Below are 21,203 nucleotides of genomic sequence, written 5' to 3' on the forward strand. Positions count from 1 at the left end.
TTTTGGTATGATTGGTAATATTAATGTTAATATTATTATTTAAGTTATATTATTTAAATATTGCACATAATTAATTAAATTATATATCATAAGATAATCGTATCACATTATCATACATTATATATATATATATATATGTATAAATGTATTGATAATATTAACGATAATATTATCAACAAGAAAAATTTTAGAATTATATACATTATTTAAATATTGTCTACATTTTTCTAATATAAATCAATCAAATTTTATATCATAATTGATAATCTTTTTTGTAATGAAGTAGAATAAATGTTCGAACGTATCGAAAGTATTCCATACGATTAGGTAACTCTGCTTATCGTTTTAAAAAAAAGGAAAGAAAATAAAACTTATTAAGGAAAAAACATTATTTTCTTAGAACTCTTAAATGCTAACGTTATCAGTGGTATTGAAAAAACACGTTATGTTTTTTTTCTTTTTATTTATTCTACAATTTTTTCACGTTAAGTCTCGATTTACACACGTTGGATATATTTTATAATGTAAAAGTATAGTTTCCAGTGTGTAGCATTGCATTAATAAAATCGATAAGAGCTTGAACGAAAATATGCCTCATACGTAAATTCAAACATATGCAGATATATATAAAATATTGCAACACATTATCGTGCTCAAAGCGTAGCATTGAAAATTGTGTCGTTGAACGAAATCTATTTATATATAAACGAGTACACATCAATTGAAATACAATTAATTTTCACATTATATTACGTGTTTCATAATAAATACCTTTTCTCTTTTCGTTAAAAGAAAAAAATAAATATTGTAAATTTTGATATACACACATATTTTGTATTTTGCAATTTTTCCACATATATTATTCGTTTATCTCTATTATTTTTATATTTTTCTAATAGAAAAATGTAAGCGAATCGTTTGGGTTTCATATCGATCCAAATATATATCGTAGAATTATTCAATTGCATTTCTATATTGAATTTTTCACGAACTATGAAGAAAATAAATATGATTTACTTCGATACGTTAGACGTAAAAATAAGTTCTACCATATTCATTCGAATATTCATTTTCACAATCCATTCTCAAATGACGAATACTTATATTTATATATGCAATTTGCCATTGGAAATTTGTCATTTTTTTTTTCTTTCCCTGTTTGATAGAAAAGACGAAAAGACGTTCACGTTTTTCAAAAAGATTTCTCGACTTTTTACTTCGGGTCGCTCTCGATACTCGAATCCTCGAAGAAGAAGGAAAAAGAGGTGGGCTTGCAATTCGCGGAACTTCCCGAAAGGGCTCGGAATTTCCTTCGGAATCCTTTTATGAAGACTAATGCGTCGGTTTGTCATTTTCATCTTCCATTTATCTCCGTTGTAAATCGTCGATATCGATATCGATTCACCATACTTTCTTCTTCCTTTTCCCTTCCTCTTTGCTTCCTCCACCATCGCCATATCGTACCAGCCGGATAACACTACCTTCAGAAATATTTCTAATCCTCGCGTAGAATCGAACCGGCAGAAAGAGGATGAGCCTTAAGGAGTTTTCTTTTCAACGAAAAGCAGACTCAGAAGTTTGAACTTGAGTTTTCGCATTACCACGGATTTCGTAAAAAGTAATCCATCAAGGCCATTGCCACACATCGATATTCACGCGCTTCTTTTTTTTGTATTTTAAATATTATATATATCTCTTAAAGAGGTTTCTGTAATTTAATTTTAAATATCACATTTTCCGATATTTCGTTAGCTTTTGGACACTGTTTCAACCTATTTTATCCTTTTTTTTTTTTTTATTAAACATAAAATTAATTAATTTTATTCGATATAATATGTGTACCTACAGATATTACAACGGATAATTATAATTGTTAATTTGACTATTCATATAAATGAAGCTTCTCTGATCGTTTGTAATATTCGCTTGTTACAGTTAGTTAATTTTTGTTCTTTTATCTTACACACCTTTCTACCCGTTTTATCATATCGAGCTTATGCTCCTCTTGCGAAGTAAATTATATTTTTCTCTCTTTCCTTCGTTTTTCTTTTCTCTTTTTTTTTTTCCTGTCCTTCCTTCGTCCTTTTTACAGTCCCCCATCGTCGAGAGTCCCTCGACGCGTTCCAGCACTTTTGCCTAAGAGAAATGCCATGGCTAAGAGAATATGCCGGATTTATTGAATTTCAACGTGAAACGACAAAACGTGACGGAATCCGACGTAGCCCGTATCACGTAAGCGTAATGGTCCAATTCGCGCTTTCGTTTTTCCCTCGAATATACAAATGTGTCTGTATGTGTATATGAATGTATAAATGTACGTATATTTTTCATTCGTGTTACGTATGAATAAACCCAACGTGCTTGATAAATTTTTAGTCAGTGAGTTTGAAAATTTGCTATATTATTGTATTTTCCAAATTGGTTTTTCGACCAGTTCAAAATCAAACGTACGTAAAATTTGAAACGAACCTTTCGCAAACTCCAAGTCATTTCTTTGACGAATATGCTTACGAATGCTTACGAATAACGGTGAATATTGAAAAGAAGCTTAGCTCTCTTGCACGCGTTTCCTTTGATATGTAGACGAACTCGGGGCAATATTAATAAAACCTCACGAAGTAACGGCTCTATGTTACAGGTTAAAAGGAATTTTTGAATATTTTTCAGAGTTACTATATTATCTATTTACAATATATATATATATATATATATATATATATATGTATAGGTATATATTCATATACATATATACGTCTCTTTATACATTTGAAGAATTAATTGACACACGAAAGCAATATTTAGTGACAAATAATGTAAAATCATTGGACGGAAATATGTAATTAATAGATAATAAACGGGGATATATGTATCGTTGATTGCGAATATTCATCGTAACAATTAAATTATATATTTTTATTTGTTATTACGTTAATATGATAGACGTTAAAACCTTAATACGTCTATAGTATTACATAAATATGATAAATTCATAAAATATTTGATTTCGAGTATGAAATCGTTTCATATATTCAGAAAGAGAGAAGAAAGGTAGATGGGTAGATAGAAGAAAGAAATAGAAAAAAAAAAGGGAAGGAAAATAAATGGAAATAGCTAGAAATCGCCTGTTTTCTTTCGATTTAACCACTGACGGATCACAGACGCGGAAGTAACTTCTCCATTTGGTCATACGACACGCTCTCTCTATCTCTCTCCCTCTCTCTTTCAGTGAAATACGATTTTCTTTCATTCTTTTTACTTCTATTTCTTTGGCTTTATTTTTTTTTTCCTTTTCTTTTCTTTTCTTTTTTTCACGTATCCGTACGTTGTCGGACGACAGGTAAGAAAGACGGATGAAAATATTCAGAGTGCTTTTCTCGAGGACACAATCGCCGGGGAATCGAAATGTCAAGGAAACTCGTCAGGAAGACCGTCAGGAAAGACGACTGCAAAGAGAGAAAAGAAGAAGCAAAAGCCAGAAGAAGAAGAAGAAGAAGAAGAGGAAGGATGAAGATGAAGAGGATAGAAGAAGAATTCGTATCCTTTGTCCTTTTCTTCGCACCACCGTGCGTAGCACAAAGTTACTTAAAAGAAACGGAAGGAAAAGAAAATGGGAGACTTTTTATTCGAGTCGACTTTCCCTTTGTTGAATTATGACTGTTATTCCATGTATTCATTCTCGATAGCATCCCTCAAATTGGCCGTTAAGAATCTGAAAGAAAAAAATGAAACCCTACGAACGCTTGCTTGACTTTTGCGAAAACTTACAAAAAGATAAAGTAAGAAATCTTGTTTGTGCGAATTATTAAAGAAATATAAAACAATTTGGGACAAAAGGAAAATTAAAGATAGTCATCAATATTATATATCAATGTTCTTCTTATTTTTTAAATATAATACTTTGACTTCCTTTCTTTTTTTCTCTCATCACTTTCGAACTGGCAAAGTTATAAGTTCTTCGATTACGAAGACTAATTTCGATAAAAGACAATTTTCTCGAGCCGTTCTCATATTTTCGTTTTTTTTTTTTCTCTTTCTTTCTTTCATAAAAATATGAAAAGAAGATGACGGAGTACATAGACTATGAGATAAATTTTCACGCAAGTTTTATCAAAGTTTATCGGCAAGAGAAAAGATAAGACCTATCCTGTTCGATGTTCCTCGACGATAGTTTGTTCCAAGTTGTGCTTCGTTGTTCGGGCATCTCGAACGTCCAAATGCAATTACCACTTCCTTGTGAACATCAAAGCAACCTAAAGGGATCTCTTGAAATAAATCTCTCTTTCCTTCTTATTTCTCTCTTTCTCTCTCCGTTCCTTTTCTCACCAATCTTTTTCTATTTTGTTGGCTTGGAGTATCTCGAGGAAATGATAGATTTTTATCCTGGGATGTGACTTATCTGTTTCTTTTGTAATCCATTGTTCCACGAAATTGGAGCTTATGAAGAGTCATTCATGTTTCCGTTTCTACGTTTCTACCTAGTCTGTATACTAATGTGTATGTATAACATGTATCTCTATTAAAATAAATACACACATACACACATACACACATGTACGTTTATATAGAAATATGTAAGTTAGTTTAATTTACGATTTTAAACCAACAGAAAAAGCACGTTATCTCGGTAAAAAGAGAAAAAAAGAAACAAATTAACGATAACAGATATAAAATGAAATAATATTCTACAGCTTACGTTGGTTAACTTTTTTCTTCTCTTCTTACATTAAGCTAAAACACGTATAATTAGTTAAATCTGTTAAACGATTATTTAAATATGATGACGAACGGTGTTATAATACACATATAACGCATAGGTATAAATAAGCTATTTGTAATTTTGTTCAAATACGAAACGTATCAACGTACACATGTATATACGTAAAGTATATATGTATCTATATGTACATAGGTGTAGGGAGAAAACCAATATCGGTTATATATATATATATAGATGCAACATATACTGTAAAGGCTTAATATCATATATCGACATGATTGTCAGAGAATTATTGTTTCATCAAACGAAAGGATTTCTTTTTTGTTTAATCGCTAGTAATAAAGAATATTTCCATCTCCCTCTCTCACATACATACGTTCTCCGTCTCTCTCACCCTTGTCTACGTGTAAAATAATTCTTTGAGTAAATAAATCGATTTGCAAAGATTCAAAAAATGGCAAAGAAAAGTTGGCAATCCCTGGCGGTTCAGGGAAAGCTAGCAATCCCTGGCAGGTCAGGAAAAGCTAGCAATCCCTGGCAGGTCAGGAAAAGCTAGCAATTCCTGGCGGGTCAGGGAAAGCTAGCAATGTCAAAAACTTTAATTTAATATAAAAGTCATTAAAAATCCGCTTGCTATAAGTATAAAAAGTATTGACGCGGAATATTCAGAAAAACGACATTTCTTCGAAATTCAGCGTTGCCTGAGCAACGTTGAGCGTTTGCCTCTTTTTGACTGGCCTATTCGTATATTTATCCGGTCAATTCTTTCTTTATTTTATTTTATTATTTTTTTTTTTCTTTTTGTTTTATTTCTTTCCTTCTTTTCCTCTATCCTTCTATTTCTCCATCTTCTTTCGCTTTATCCATTTATTTCTTTCCCGTACGAATAGTCAAAGGACTTATTGCCCGAGTTTCGCTCGTAGGCGAGTTTGTAAAGCAGCTTAGAGTCACGACTGCAAAATTTCAGCGCGTTTCGGTCGGCGAAATTGAATCCAGCCTCCGGGGAAATGTTGCTGCCATTCTCCTCAGAGTCCAGTGTAACCCCTTGGCCAACCTTCGGCCGAAGGAACTTGATTACCAAATATAAGCGAATGCTACTTCTTATAAATATATATACATATGTAAACACCTATATGTAAGTGAAAGTAGGAATATAATTTTACTTGTGCAAGTTTATACTGATCTATTTATGTATTTACGTATATACATATAACCGTTTAAGTAAGCCTTAATTCATTAACAAAGAGATCATGTTTCTAATCGAGTATATAGTATTTTAACGATTTAATGATATTTCTGAAACAAAGAAATAAATTGTGACGTAAATAACACTGTTGATTTTTTCCACGTAAAACAGCAGAATAACGGAATGCAAAAAAGAAAGAAAGAAAGAAAGAAAGAAAAGGGAAAAGGGGAAAACAGAAGTAGAGAAGTACATTATGCATTTTGCTGCGTAAACGTTATAATATCATATTATAATATAAATCTGTAAGTTTAATGTGTGCACTTGTTGGTAGAATTCGCGCAGTAAATATAACGCGAAAACGATAATAAAAAGATAAAGAATAATAATTCTAGTAAGTAGTTATTCAGAGATGAAATTTATTCGCGCCACTGTTTTACGTGATAAAGAAAAAAAAACAAAAGTAACTTGTACAACTAATAATAATAATAATAAGAAGAAGAAGAAAAATAATAATAACAGTGAAAGCTCAACGAAATGGTTTGTCTCCGCGATCGGCCAATAACGAAGAAATCGATTTATGGGGGATGATAATTTAAACGCGTTTATTTACTTGCATAGCGCGTTTATAGAGAAACACGACGTAGAACGTAGGAGGTTCCTTTTCGAAGCTTTTGCTGGCGATTTATCTTATCTCGGCATTCATTGCCGTAGCTGGTACCCTCGGGCAACACTAAACTACCGGTGAAATAATAGCGGCGCTTAATCCGCGTGTAGACGTTCACGAGTGGCGTATCCTCGAGGATTTACGAGGAAGGAATCCGGATCTTTGCAAAACGAATAGATTCGTAGAGTTACGCGTTTGAGTAGTGGCAAAAACTTTCCTAGTATTACCTTTTACATATATACATAGATACATACATACATACATATGTATATTTACTTCCTTTGCGTATAAAAAGTATGTGCACGTGTGGCAAATCGATGCGACTCTTACTTGAAATGGGATCCAACACAGTGCTTGTTTTACTTTTTCTTTCTTTCCTTTTTTTTATTCATTCGTTTCTTTTTTTCTCTCTTTTCGAATTTTCAACGAATTATCGACCTATATTATCGGACTAACCTGTTTACCTTTATTAAATGTAGTATTAATGTTCGATGCTTTTAGGAACGCTTTCCATTGTTGAATTCGGCATTTATATGTATGCGTGGTAAATTTAGATGTAAGTAATTAATAAGGTATTGTATTTGTCTATGTTCCAATATATGTGCTACCAAAAGAATAGAAAAATAAAATAGCGAAATAAAAAAAATGATTATTTCTGCAGTGTTTAGATTATCCTTTAAGATGGATCTTACATATATTGAATGTACAATTATAAGGATGTTATTGTTAGCGTTTGCATTATGAAAAGGGAATGTAGATAATAATTCACGAGCGTTATGAAACTACTTTTGGGAGGGTACCGAAAATGTTTGTGTCAAACAAAAAGTGAAAGGTTTTGAAGGGAATTATTTGAGTGATGGGAAAGAAACGGGGAAATATCGATCGGACAAGCGAAATAAATATTTAAAGTATGTTGTGTGTGTGTACGGATACTTGTAAATCTAGAGGATCGATAACTTTTTATTTTTTTTGTATTATAATAAATTATAAAATAGCATTTGTTCATGATGTTTATTTATGTGTGTGTATGCGTATTAGTGTTAAGAGGAAACTTGAACGGTCTGAGATAGTTTGTCAGTTGTAAAGCGAGTTTCGTTCAGCTCGTACTCATTACAATGAGTCAGATACAGATTTTCCTAACAAAAATTAAAAAAAAAATATTTTTAAGAAACATTAATTTAGTAATTCAATAAAAGTTACCCAACTAAAAACTTAAGAAACTTCACTTCAGCCGCGTGTGGGTTTCACGTGTTTTTCTTTTTTTTATATAATTAATATGTTTGAAAATAGGTAAGTTATATATTTTGAATTTATATATTTTGGAAAATATATTTATTATATATTTTAGGAAATATTTTTCTCTTTTTTATATTTTGGAATTGTGCATCACAAAGGATTCTTCCCGTAAATAAAGGGATAAATATTTTCATGAAAATATTATTATATATAACTGGAAGCACAATGAAAATGTTCCTCTCTTTGTATTGATTAATATAATTAACGCTTCGCCAAGCCTAGATTGGGACGACCGAACACCAGCGCTATCCTGTAAATTAGGTTTTATATATGCATGCTCATTGCTTGCAATGGACATTGCATTTAATGAACACTGAAAAAATATAAATGAAGCGTACAAATTTAGAACTATGTTATACTAATATTAACGAGTAAAAAGTTTCTTACAACTAATTTATTTTATGAAACTTATATATATATAGTTAGTTGTATACTTCATTAGAATATTCCTTGAATATTTCGGATAGTTCGACGAGGTAATAATCAGAAAGACTTTCGACGATAAGCGGTTTCAAATATCTTTGAATAAAAGGCATTCTGTAATATAAAACTTTGAAAGATTTTTATTTCCAAAGAATTTATACTTATTGCATAGTATATAGTATCTTATTGTCAGACATTTTAATAATAATAATCATTTAAAAAATGTGAGATAAATATAAGTGAAATAATGATAAGACATTGTAAAAAACATTGTAAGTTGTGCAATAAAAACCTGATTATATAATAATAATCATTTAATAATAATTAATATTCATGATTTGATAATAAATAAATGTAAGGATAAAGTTAAATAAATTGTCAGAGTTTCGTTATATTTTGTTAAATTTCGAATTAAAAAATGGTAAAACATTTGCAGGTAAAATGAATCAGAGACAAAGATAGAGAGAGAAAGAGAGAGAGAGAGAGAGAGAGAGAGAGAGAAAGAAAGAAAGTAGTAGATACGAATGTCCAGGTCAAACTATCGTTAATATAATAGTAGTAGTGATAGTATTACGAGGGTCGAGCTCTACAGGCGAAACGATTTATTGAACCCATTATACGGTTGCAAAGCTCGCTATCCTCAAATCCAAAGCCCAGTAGGAAAGAATCCAAGCGAAATAACGAGCGAACAGTAGACATGGGCGTCTGAGTCGGACAGCAATGGATACGTTCCGAGCCGTAGCCAACATGATGTATATATTAATCCTTTAAGTGCTAAAATTCGTTCCCTTTCTTTCTCTATTTCTCACATATGCTCACAAGAGCAATCATTTTCGGTTCTTTGAACTTTTGTAAGTACTAGTATTTTTTATAGAGAAGAGAAATAGAAAAGGAACAAGAGTGAGAAGTGGAAAAAGAGAGAAAAAAAAAAAAAGAAGGTTGATGAATATTCCGGAGAAAATTTTTCGTCATAAATGAAGGCAACATACGGTAGAATAAAGATCCTATGTTTCCAAATCTAGAGGAGAGAAAAAAAAGAAAGGAAAAGATTGTTCTTTTTCTTTATTTCTTTTTGCATGTTTCAGTCTCGAAGTTGAGAACATGGTTCCCCTAAAGTAATACCGTAAACGTTCGAAACTATAGGGTTGGAAAGTTTTGCTTGGCCGACGGTATAGTTTCGTGAATCTTTTTCGAAATTCAAGCTCCGTCGTGGTTAAATCCATTAAACGATTACACAGAGAGAAATAGATAGAAAGAGAGAGAAAGAGAGAGAGGGGGGAGTGGCGGGGGATAGAAATAGAGGAAAGGGGAAATAGAGAAAGATAGAACGAGTTGTTCACCCTGTATTCTCGACAAATTCGAACTTCAGCGTAAAGGAGACCGAATTCGAAATAACAAGTGAGCGATAGAAGTAGACATGACTGGCTCTGTCATCTAGTATAGTAAGTAATGTACACATGTATATGTATGGGAATATGCGTATGATATATATATATATATATATACATATACACGTATCTAGCTAAATATAGTTAGTATATATGTACTACTAACCAAGGAACGTGCAAAACGATTTATCAAAGCTATTATACCGTTAGAAACCGTGCCATCCACGGATTCAAATTCCAACGGGAGGAAGTAGACAATGCGAAATAACGGAAGAACCCTATTCTCTCTCCTCTGTGTTTGGAGCCACGTCGTATAAATTTCATTCGTGCGAACGTAACGGAAGGTTTTTAGGAACGTGGGGTGGTAAGCTGAGGCGCAGATAGATTGATATATTTTCATGCTCCACGATTCTTTCAACGCTTTCTCTTGATCGTAAATAAATCAGACAGATAACCGAAGAAGATAAAGAGAGAGCGAGCGAGCGAGAGAGAGAGAGATTGGGGTAGGGTGAACTCGCTAAATTCTTCACGAATCCCATTTGAAGTGGACGAAGGCAAGCAGGGCTGGTTTTACGTGAACGTTTGTTAGCTTATCTCGTTTTACGATAGGAGGAAACACGACCGAGTACATTGGAGTGTTCGAGTCTTCTTCTCTCGTGGTATGGTGCGATGACGATGACGGTGTTGGTGGTGGTGATGATTGTGATGGTGGTGATGGTGGTGGCAAGTAACAGAAAGGGGGAAAGATCGAGGCCATTACACGTTTACAAGCCCTGGAATTCAACGGCTCGAATTCCAACAGGACGAAGAGTCCAATAGGAAATAACGAGCGCGAAGAGAAGGTACTGTAGACAAGGGCTTGCCTGAGTCAGACAGCTGCACTCGGATAGCCACTCGATTCGTTTTAGTTTTACCTTGATAGTACATATATACTATTATATACTTACTAGCTAGCTAGTGGACAGAGACAACAACGGTATTCTCGTTTACGATTTATATAAGCCAATAAGATAAGTTTAAAAAAGAGGGAAGAAGACGTTGTGAACGTTGTTATTGTTGTTGACTTATAGGTATATATGTCGTCTCGTCTGATTTGGCTCAGAGCGACGAACGGTTTACTCGTCAGCAAGGATTAATAGATCCTAGCCGGAGAAATTGTCAATCTCATCGGTGAAACCTCCTTTGAATATTCATATCCTTTGTTATACCATCTCTCTCACTCTCTCTCTCACTCTCTCTCTCTCTCTCTCTATGTCTCATTCACTCTGTCTGTTCGTTATAGAGGAAGCGGTAGTATGCCATCGTTTCGACTACCATTCGATCGAATCCCATTTTGTCGTTCAGTCAGCCACGAAAAAGCGATTCGCCACTGCTTTTTCTCCAAGTCGAAGCTTTATTTACATGCCAGACTGATTTTTGTAAGATTTTTTACTTTTTGTTTTCTTTTTTTCTACCTCTTTTTCTCTCTCTGTTTATCTTATCTTATCAGAATTTACATAAGTAGATATAATAATTCCGAACGACGAGTACTATTCTACGACGACGACGAAAAAGACAAAGACACGACGAGGGTGCATTGAGAAAAGTCGAGAAAATCATTTTCCGTTCTGTTTGCTGCGTTAAAACGAGAGATTTCATGACGGCTATCGCGAAAGCTAATATAGTTTCTACTTGAAAGTTTTCGTCTCTCCTTCTTTCTATCTTTCTATATATATATATATAGATACATAGGTATATCTATATCTATACGTAGAAGAAGAAAAGAAAGAATCATTTGTCTTTGTGACGCCAATAATTTTTATCTATCGTCGCTCGTGACTATACCAAGAAGAGAATCTATGCCTTTCCAACTTCTTCCTATCGTAACTATCATAAAAATAAAAAGAAATAAAAAGGAAAGAAAATAAAAGAAAGAACGAAAAGTAAAGAAAGGGAAGAGTCAAATAAAAGAAGAACCTTTTTTAAAGCCTACGATCGTGTAATATACGATAGTACGCGATCGGAAAGAAGTGGTAAAAATCGAAATAAAATCGACATGAACCTGGTGATGAAAGAAAATTCTACTGACTTTTTTTCTAGCGTTACGGATCGAATTGGTAAGTAGAAAAGAAATAAAGATTAATGAACAAAGCAATGTTAGACATTTCGCGAACGTGATATATGGGTTCTTGATATAATATTTCATATATATATATATATATATATANCGAAAAGAAGAAGAAGAGGATAGAAGAAAATACTAAAGTTCCTACGAACCAACTTCCTCTTTTTCCCTCTCTCTCTCTCTCTCTCTCTCTCTCTCTCTCTCCTTCTCTCTCTTTCTTTCTTTTTCTATCTTTTTCTATATTCCCCCTTTTTTCCTATCACTCGATCCTTTATCGATACTTTTACCTGTAAAGATAAGCCACTTTTCTTCCTTCCGATGATAAGTTTGTACAATTTGCAATTTCATTTTTATCGGATTAAAAAATAAAATATGAGATTAAACTAACTTCGAATATATTAGTTAATCCTTTAGAATATTTTTCATAACTATAATAAAATATATATGCTGCATTTTTTGGACAAAAAATTAAATTAAACAAAAACAAATCTTTCCAAATAACACGAGATTATAAAGGATTACATTGTATATTAATAATTGATATTTTGTGATCATATTAATTTGTAAATTTGGATTATAAAAGTAAAAGAACGAGAAGTAGATGAACGATATAAAGATTGATGTTTTTCGGATTTTTCAAGCTTGAATAGTTTCACGTACCGGACAATGATCCTCGTTGTCGACGCTTCGTGACATTCGAGTGGAATTAAGAAAAAGATTGGCCTCCTACACGTACAAGGGTTCGAGTCATGGCGCGCGTGTCACCACGCCTCCTAGCTTTGGCAAGACTTCTTCGCTGGACTTTGAAATTCTAGAAGGAACTCTCCGATCGACTTCCTAGAAGAAAATCTCTGCATCCGTGCAAGACGGCTACCTTTCTCTGAAATTGCAGATTCAATCGGTTCACGAGAGTACCAAAAAAGACGAACGAAAAACGTCTGTCTCCTCGACATTCCTCCAATCGTATATATACATATATATACATGTCTATGCGTATATACATATATATATATATATATATATATAAATTTGTTATAAATAATATAAATAAAAAATTTGGAAAAATTATATAATACAAATAATTAGTCAAAAAAGGCCTAGCTAAGTTGAAATACTAGTTCCTGTTATATTATTAAAATCATGTAAAGATGGGCACGGCTAATACATGGATGGGAAAACCACGTGTGTTAATTTCAGATCAAATAAATTATAAAATATATTTTATTAATTTTTTAATTCATCAGTTCATTATGAAACTTACCAGAACTTACAACATGTGTGTGCGTGTATTCGTATATGCGAGCATATACATATTTATATTACATATAAATATATTTCAATCGATACCTTACAAATTAATAAGTAACGATTGTAAATATCCTGCAAGTCTGTTACAAGGGGAAAAGAAAAATACTAAAGTTGCGATGAGGGGCAGAAGAAAAAGTAAAAAAAGGAAAAAGAAAGGAAAAAATAAAGAAGAAGAAAAGAGGAAGGAAGATATTATTAGAAGGAAGTCAATTCTTGTTGATGCAAGTTGCTCGTTTCAACATATAAAAACGGCATATCCTTGCCGTTAAATTAAACCTTAATCGCTTATTCCAGACGGAAGAAGCGATCAAGGTAGGAAGATCCGGCCGACGCGTGTACGCTCATGAAAGCGTACACAATTCAGAAGCGTCGTTGAGTTTGAAAGACTTAGAGAATGAGAGAATGAGAGAATGAGAGAGAGAGAGAGAGATAAAGAGAAGGAAAGAAAATGATATAGTAAGAGTAGGAAGAAAAGAGAAGAGAGGAGAGAAAATTGAAGGGGAAACTGTGGGAGGGTCTCAAATTTTCCCCGCGGGTGTAATCTGGCTGCGAAGTCATTGACTGGGACCGGGATCTCTTTTCCTCTCTCTTCTCAGTCTAAGGGAAAGAGGAGTTCGTCAAGTATAGAGGGACGCCAAGTTGAATCAAGAGGGAAGAAGAGTGCAAAAGAAAAAGAAAGAGAAATAGAAAGAGAGAGAGAGAGAGTGAGGGACGAAGGGGAAGGTAGTATCCTTCTCATCTGCCGTTCGTCGATCTCGAAAAAACGAAGATGGAAGGAGGATAAAATAAGAAAAAAAATAAGGAGAAGTACGAAATGAGGGAAGTAAAGAAAAGCAGCGAGTTTTAACGAAATCGATGAAGCGGTCTAAGTCCTTTACCGCAACTTCGTCTTATTTCTCTTTTTTTTTTTCTTTCTTTCTTTCTTCCTTTTTTTCTTTTTTCTTAAATAGCTCTGGTTTACGAGAATGTGAACAAGCGAATGAATAATGAGAGCCGATTAAAATGGGTATACAGGATATGGTTTAAGTAAGAAAACGAAGTACCGTCTTTGAGTCGTTCCATGTCCGACTTTACTCTTATTTACTCGGACGGTAATTCTATCTCTTTTTAGAGAATTACTAACACACACACACACAAATTCTTTTTCCTCTCACTTACTCTCTTACTCTCTGATCGGCTAATACACCGAAGCTAGGTAAAGCTTACCCGAGGTACTCTCTTTTTTTTCCTGCGATTCGGCGAACGTCGATCTGTACGAAAAAGAAGAGGCGAATAAAAAAAAAAAAAGAAATGAAAATCCTCGATACAAAAAAATTAAACAGAAAACAGAGAAGGAAAGAGAAAGAATGAAAAAAAAGAGTACAACAGACCAACAACAACAACAAATAGGAAAAAAAAGATACGAGAGAGAGAAAGAGAGAGAGAGAGGGAGAGAGAGAGGTGGGAGGCGGGGGAGGAGGAGAGAGAGAGAGAGAAAGAGAAATCGTATAAAATCGATTCGCTGCCAGATGAGATTTATCGTGGAGGGTAGGTACCAACCTATTGCGGCTTGCAACTTGTTTCCTCATTCGCTAAAGCCGCGTCCCGCTTTATATTACGCGTATAACCATGTCGTACACGTACACGGATACGTCCAAGTACATATACCTACGTTATATACACAGAAACTAGTTCACTCTCAACAAGAAAACAACTACGTTGGTTTTGCCATTACGAACGACAGAACGGATTGTCGATTTACACGAAACGTTCCACTCGCAATAGGGAAAAGACGAATACATCGAACGTTATCGATACTCGTCGACATTGAACGATAAAGTGGAAGGAAGGGCGAAACTTCATTTCATATACCATCCCTTCTCCTCTCATCCCGCTTCTTACTCATATTCCTCACCACTCACCACTCACCCCTTACCCCTTACTTCTTTAAGTACGGAAATAAAAATCCCTCTTATATTTCTTCCCGTAAACACCTTCATAAGGCATTGCTAGCTACTACTAACAGCAAAAGCCCCCTGTATAGAAAAGAACGCGGAGTCTACGAGTCTGCGACGTCGAAGATAAACGGCATATCCGTGGACAGACGAGGCGGACTCAAGCTATACGCTAGCGTTAACATCCTTTTAATGACGCAGCCATTAAGGGGTACGTTCGCTCAGCTCGCGCGCGCGAAAGACCCTACGCGCCCCAACCTTAAGCGACGTTATAAAGTATCCTGACAGTAAAGACTCTCCATTTTTGACGGGGAAACGAATTCGTGTTTGCCTTCCTTTACCTCCGTTACCGAGTTCTTTGGGAAGGAATAATAAAACGAAAAAAATGAACAAATCAAATAAAAAAGTTTCGAAAGATTACTGTTAGGATTAAAATTTTCTTTCTGCAATTTTAAATAGACCGACATGCGAATTCATTATCAATTGATTTCATTTATTGACCACCCACTACGAATGGAGTACTCCATTTAAATATATATATATATACATGGAATATGAATATTATATGTAGGTGTATATAATATATCAGCAAGCGAAAGTAGTTTGTTCGTTCGATCTAGATGAAAACGATACTCATTTTTCATCTTTTTTTCATGTTATTAAGAGTGTTGTTAGACGTCGTTTATATGTATAAGTATACCTAATAGATAACATGATTTTTAACGAAATAGGTTATTTCTAGTTAAAACGTTCAGTTTATAAATTAATCCGATCTGTATTTGACGTAAATCGAAGATATTCGATTATCGATAAGCTGACTCGTAAACTGGCTCTCTTGCTTTTTCTTTTCCTCTCCGTTTTCCTTTCTTTTGGTAAGACTAAAGAAAAGCATTTGCAATAATGTTTAAAATAATGAGTATAAGGTGCAAATTCGGTTACAAAAGCTAAAAATAAAGGAACGTTAGTTTAAGAAACTTGAGTTGGGTGAAAAGCGTGAAACAGAGGTGTTGGAGAGAGATGAGGGTAGTAAAGAGGAAGTGGGAGTTTGAAACAAATCAAGGTACCTTTTCGTTTGTTGTTTGCCGAAAGGTGGGCAATCCACTTGTTCCCTTTACGAAAATTAATTGCGGCAAGTTTACATGAAAGTAATTATGCGCTACAACAGTCACAAAAGTAGTATTGTCATTTAGGTAATTGCGCGCTAGTGCTTGTTGTTCTCGAAATTCACGTTACTCGTAAACGATGCAAGTATAATATACTTATATATATATGCAAAGAGAAAATGCTTTTGTGCTGTGTGACATCAATGCAGCATTCTTTTATAAGATCAAACTTTTGTTATCTATATGAGCAGCTGTTTTCTTTACTTTTTAATCCGATTTGCTATTATCGATTAGAAAGGTATCCCACACGTGCATTTATGTATGATAAACACGAACATTCTTTAGATACTTTAGTTTAATGTTTGATAGAAGAATTTTCTAGATTATATAATATATATATATACACAATATATTTATACACAATATATTTATATACGTATAAGTAACGTTGGAATTTGCTACTGTAAGTTAACAGTATTTTTTATTGAAAATACACACACAGTGTCTGTTATTTATTGTTAAATATAAATAAAATATTGAAAATTCCGACATTACTCATTGGCCAATGCATTGAAAATATTATATACAATATATATGTATGCATTTATATAACTTTCACGGTTATGTGTTATAGAAATAAATAAACGAATCACCGTGTGTATTCACCCTCTCATTTAATTCATACGTTTTACAGAAACAATGGAAATAGAGGTAGAAGTTAGGGAAAAAGGAAAAATCGTGTGCACTCGATTGCACAGATTTAGAGTCAGCCGTACCACAATAGGATAACGTAAATGGATGATTCAATGCTTCTACCTTCTCAACCCTTCTTCTTCTCTCTCTCTCTCTCTCTTTTTTTCTTCTTAAAAGTTTTATAGACTTGTCAGAAGAGGAAAAGAGAGAGAGAGAGAGAGAGAAAATTCTTCGGAATTTTATTCGAAGCTTTCTAGGTATTCGTTAAAACGAAGAAGAAACAACGAAAGAAAGTTGGCGAGGATAAAGCAATGGCATCAAAGGAACGATGCAAAAAAGAAATAAGGGAAGAAAGAAAGAAAGAAGGAAGGAAGGAAGGAAGGAAGTAAGAAAGGATGCAGACGAGTTCGTCGAGGCGATTTCTTCGAAAAATAAGATGCACACAGAAAGGTGCGCTCGTAAGAGCACGTGCTTTTAACTCTGGTGACGTTGATCAAGCGTATCGCCAACTTCCTTCGAAGGATATATCGTGTAATCCTCCGCGAAATGCTCCCCCGGAAATAGCTCGTGTATCTCGTTTCGACGCATATGCTGTTTGTCTAACCTTCGCGGACTTTTTCCCCTTCCCACTTTCTGTCTCTCTCTTTTCGCGTATGTACATACATGAAAATGATAAATAGGTTTTACTGTTACATATCTATTTTCCTCCCATGTGTAATAATTATTATTACCATTGAAGTTAGATATATATATGAATATTATTGTACTGATTCTGTACTGTAAATCATCGTATGTTATAACTACAAAAAACTATATTTCGAAAAAATAATATCGTTTTTTTTGTAAATACTTTTCTTATTGTTTTAATTTCTTGTTTATTTATATATTTACTAGAACAACGCTACATGAAAAACGTTTTAATTTCTGTCTATTATTTTAATGAAGAATTATTTTTTTTTTGTTACAAATTTATCATACTTCGTGGAAAACTACATTGCGAAAGGAATATTACTTGTATTGTACAAAATGACGGTAATAATGAATTTTCTTGAAAATTTATGAAAATATATATTAGACGAATATATATATATATAGAAATTTATGAAAAATTGTTTAGTAAAGTTAAGGCGTTAAAGGATATATATATATCCCTAGGAGAATTTTGGAATATTTGAAAAGATCATGGTAAAGGGAAATGAAAGAAGAAAAGAGAAGTTTTGAAAAGAGAGAGGGGGATAATGATGACCGTGAAAGCTCGTAAAGGTGTTAGGCGCGATCGTGAAATCTCCGAAACGATCCCCGAGTGGTAACGAAGAGTTTTACAGAAAACTCTAGCAGGAAATCGCTGTTCTAAGGTTGGTCTGGTCATAAATCCAAGTTCGCTAGTGTTATCTGGCTTCCAACGTCGTTCGAGTCACCGGTGGTAAGGCGTCCAAAGGTGGCACGAAAAAGAGAAGTCTGCGAGCGATGAGCGAAGGGGTAGAAGAAAAAGAAAAAGAAAAAGAATAAGAAAAAGGAAAGGAAAAAGAAAAAGAAAGACAAAGAGAAAAAGGAAAAGGAGGAGGAAGAGGAGGAAGAAGACTTTTCTCCAAACGACAATGCGACTCTCCGGAGAGAGAGAGAAAAACAAAATAAAGAAATGCTATTCGAAAGGTCGTTACTTCTTCGTAACACGATCGAACTGAAATGTCCAGGGGTATAAAGTTTTCACGAAGTGGTAATGGAGGATGTACAACTTTTGATTGTATATACCTATCGATAAACAAATGGAACTATTTTTTAAATAATATGAATAAAACTTATATTAAAAATTAAAATACACTCTTTTGTCTACGCGTTGAATACCATATCGAGTTATAAATTTATCTGCAGAAGTTCAAAAAATATCAGAGATTGCAATGCTATAAATTGTACAAATTTGCTATTTCTTTGAAAAGTTTTGGTAAATATTTTTTATACTAAAAGTGAATAGATTTTAATAAAACTTATATTAAATTAAAGTAAACTCTCTTGTCTACGCGCAAAATACTTTTCCGAGTGATAAATCAATCTGAAAAGGTTCATAAAATGGCAAAGAATGCGACGCTGCAAATTTTTCCTACTTTGCCATTTCTTTGAAAAGTTTCGGCAAATATTTTGTATACTTAGAGCAAGCGAATTTTAATGACTTTTATATTAAATTAAAGTGCACACTTTTGGCTATGCGTAGAGTACCTTTTCGAGTTATAAATCAATCTGCAAAGGTTCATAAAATGGCATTTTTGAGCCATTTTCTACATGTTCGATGCCTAGGAAAAACTGGAAGAATTTTTAGATTTCCGACTTCGTCTGAAGATGCTTTGCATTGATAACAATGCCGAGGAATTACTAGCAATGACTGATTTCTGACTTTGACGGTAACATATATAATTGTACTATAATACGTAGATATAGGTTTACAGATATTCAGCATTAATAAATGTTATTTAATTGAATAAAATTAATTGAATTAATGAAAATATTTTAAACAAACCGATGTGTATGTGAGATAAAATATTTGTATTATTACTTTTGAATCTCCTATGATCTATGATCGTGTATGATTCGTATGAGATTAAGTTTATTTGAACTCATATTTCATGACAAACGAGTTTAATGATTTTATATTTAATTATCGTTAAGAATTAGCAATTTTCGAGACTAGGTAGAAAAAAATCCCTTTTTTTCCTTTTCTCTTTTCTTTCTCTATCTCTATTTCTCTCTCTCTAGTTCTCTTTACATTAGACCTTAAAGGTTCGTCCTAAAGGACGCGAGATTTCAAGGCGGTGATGCGGTCACGGCTGACGAGCTTCCATGTACATACACACAGAATTAAAGGCAATAGGAGTTCGCCACTTCGGCGAAAGTGCAGAGCGCTTCGTTAACTCGTAGCGTACTCGAAAGACGTGTCTTGGATGCGAACTAAGAGCCAACGAGGCTGTCTCTTCGAATAGAGGTGATACAGCATTTATGGGACATCGCAAGTGGTTACTATCGTTGGTTACCACGATCTAACGGTCGTTGGACCCCCTATCCTGTATTGCTTTGATCGAAACCCGGACATGGGGAAGTTAGACCACGACAAAAAACGAACAAGCACAAGGTCGACAAAAATAAGGAAAAAAGAAATAGGAACCTTTCCTTTCGACTTTTGCTATTTCTTTTTTTGTTAACACTGACGTCGTGTTCTCTATTAGAGATCAGATGACGAAAAATTATTTAATTGATATTTTTATATATATTTATCTTATTAGAAATAAAATAGCTATCACATTAGATTGGAAATCTCTGATAATTGCATTTTAAAAAAAATATATATATATATATATATAGATTATAATGTGATCTAATAATTTACTACATTCCTCAAAATTTCCATACGATATATTATTTATTTTCAACGTTATACCTACCAGTTTGTTTTTTTTCCAACGTAATGCAATTGAAACAAAAGCCGTGAAATCTTCCCGATTCCCACGTAAAGTTCGATTCGAAACGCTTCTACGTCAGTGTTTATCAATATATACGTTTTTTATTTTTCTCTTTTTTCTTTTTTATTTCTGTCTCTATCACAATAACAAATAGTCGAGCATCGGTTATTGACAAAAATCAAAAACATTCACTCACACTCAAATTTCCTCTTACGTACTTTGCACGCTCGATATAATAGAACGTATTGATCTATTGCTAGTAAGGTATGAAAGGACAACATGTCAATGGAAAGAGGGAAAAGGACCATGTACACATATGTACAATATATCCACATACATGTAAATATAAAACAGTATATATGTAGAATTGAAAAGAGAAAAAATGTTTCAGAATAACTGTTTCTAATTTTTAGATGCGATAAGGGGATGTGTAATAAAATATCTTTCTGTAATAAAATAATCTCCGAAAACAGCCCCGTATCGAATTAATACGACATGGAAGAAATGAGAACTTAAAACGTGAAAACTATCTAAACGAAAAGTAACTGTTTCATTCAGTTTTAATGGCTACGAGTTAGTGGAATATTATACAGTAATGATATTAAGACAATTATAACAATTTTTTAAAAGTACGACCAACAAACTCCGACGTAAAAAGTATATAACGTCGTATGATAAAATAAGAAATTTTAGTATATAACTTTCCTTTTCTCTTGATGTATGTTCCATAAAGGATTGATTTAATATGACCTCAAATATAAAAACTAAACGGAATCATATTTGAAGAAAGTGTAGACTAAGCAGTAGTATTCTCATAAGTAAGCACTTTTGGATATTACTTTTTTAGAAAAAAATTTAGTTATATGTTCATCACACGTTTTAACAATAGGAGTAGTTATTCTGAAATACTGTATATACTCTCTAAACATATATATATA

The 21,203-nt window shown here is 33.3% G+C and overlaps 1 protein-coding gene across 1 annotated transcript in view; it reads right to left on the reverse strand.

The window, feature by feature from the left end:
* Positions 1-1,873: 1,873 nt before the first annotated feature.
* The window catches only part of LOC106787608 (lipoma HMGIC fusion partner), a 64,531-nt gene continuing 45,201 nt past the window's right edge, over positions 1,874-21,203 (reverse strand). The window contains exon 7 of the transcript XR_001381812.1: positions 1,874-2,136. The gene's annotated coding sequence lies outside the window, so the exon portion shown is untranslated. The remainder of the gene's footprint in view (positions 2,137-21,203) is intronic.

Source organism: Polistes canadensis, unplaced genomic scaffold (genome assembly GCF_001313835.1).
Source record: "Polistes canadensis isolate GaletaPanama2010 unplaced genomic scaffold, ASM131383v1 scaffold_107, whole genome shotgun sequence".
NCBI classification, from domain to species: domain Eukaryota; kingdom Metazoa; phylum Arthropoda; class Insecta; order Hymenoptera; family Vespidae; genus Polistes; species Polistes canadensis.